We start from the raw sequence: 1,578 nt of genomic DNA, 5'->3' as shown, positions 1-1,578 counted from the left end.
TTTGTGTGAATGAAGCTAGCGATGATGGGACCATCGGACTTAAGCCAATGAACTAGCTGTCTTTGGCAGTTCCGGTGTCCCGTTTCAAGTTTTGAATTCACAAAGGAAGCGCCCATTCTAGTGCCGTCATCTTGTAGCGAGTGTAAATGAAGGAAGATTCATATGCCTAAGAAAGTGAAGTAAAAGTAAGTAATTTATACTTGTGTAGCCTAGACCTAACTGTTGTTGAATTACATAACTATACTACTTACTGTTCTAGCCTAATTCGCGGCCAAAACCATTGCATTCCCTGGGCCATACTAGGCCTAGGCCTAGATACGTAAGCCTAGGCCTTCTTGTTTAAGCGTATGCTGGCCTAGTTTCTTGAACTAGCGCTGGATCGCCAGTTAACTCTCTGGCTAGGGGAATAAGTCAAGGCGTATCCTACGTGTTTTGTCTATTATATTTTTTACAACCAGGCCCTGTCTACCTAACTAATGTCATTGTGTATAGCTAGGCCTAGCCTAGACTTTGTGATGTAACTTTAGTATAGGGGACCTGGCTGGCAAGCCCTTCCCACCCCCAAGCTAGGGGGCCTAGCTTGGCTGTTCATATATGAGTCCACATATACACCAGAACATAATGTCATTGTCAAAATATTGAATTCCAACATGATGGAGTGCATTACAATTCAAAGCTGTTTTCTGTTTCTCAAGCATAAAATACTACACAATTTAATGGAAGTGGATATATACGTCGTCGTAAACAAATCAAAAATATATTTACGTAAATGAAACAATGCATGCACAGTCATATTTAACAAACTTGCATTTTCAGCACTCGATATTAGCATGGCCGCGGTGATTCCCCCAAGTTCAGCATGGCACTTTAAATTAATTTAAAATTTTGTTTTTTATTTTTTATTAAACATAATTTAATTTTCTACAACAGCACAGTATGTAGTTTAATCATTAAATAAATTATTAAATCATTGTGTTAAATTTTCAAATAAAAGTAATACTGTATTAGAAAATACTCAATCATTTGTTAAATGAACACACTTGACCTAAATACAAGGCCTAGGCCTATGCAAGGTTTCCTTGCTAAAACTTAATTACCAGGAATCAAGACGATATTCTTCTAGGCTTCTTCTAGGCCTACCAGTATATGGATATGATAGTCAATCATCACAAATTAAATAACACCCTAATGTTTTTATTCAAACAAATTAACCATGTCGTCACTAACAAAAACAACATTGTTATATAGTCTTCAGACAGGTCAAGCATCGAGCCCCAATCGATAACAAAGAACATACAGGAAGACCATGTTTGGTGAGCACATGATTCACTAGATACAATGTACTGTACTGTACGCTATGTGAAGCAAGAAGTAAACAACGCATAATCGTGTATTTTCTGTAAGATATTGAATCACTACGAAAAAAGTAAAACCAGGGAGATGTAAAACATACATAAAATACTTCTCCCTGGTTAAAGACAAAACAAATATTTTTAATGTTTTATTCAAACATATTTTTCCAAGTAGTCTGATCACTAACAAAGCAACATTGGCATGATGTGCATGTGTCTACGACGT

At 36.5% G+C, this 1,578-nt stretch overlaps 1 long non-coding RNA gene across 1 annotated transcript; it reads left to right on the top strand.

Moving 5' to 3' along the window:
- Window positions 1-69: 69 nt before the first annotated feature.
- Window positions 70-1,314, top strand: LOC117102961. The gene is made up of 2 exons (XR_004444505.1): window positions 70-185; window positions 1,249-1,314. It is a non-coding gene; the product is annotated as an uncharacterized LOC117102961 (long non-coding RNA).
- Window positions 1,315-1,578: the final 264 nt, after the last annotated feature.

Source organism: Anneissia japonica, unplaced genomic scaffold (genome assembly GCF_011630105.1).
Source record: "Anneissia japonica isolate Jap-2015-1 unplaced genomic scaffold, ASM1163010v1 scaffold82510_len2298_cov104, whole genome shotgun sequence".
Classification (NCBI taxonomy): domain Eukaryota; kingdom Metazoa; phylum Echinodermata; class Crinoidea; order Comatulida; family Comatulidae; genus Anneissia; species Anneissia japonica.
The sequence above is the reverse complement of the archived record's forward strand: the minus strand, read 5'-3'. Positions and strand labels throughout refer to the sequence as shown.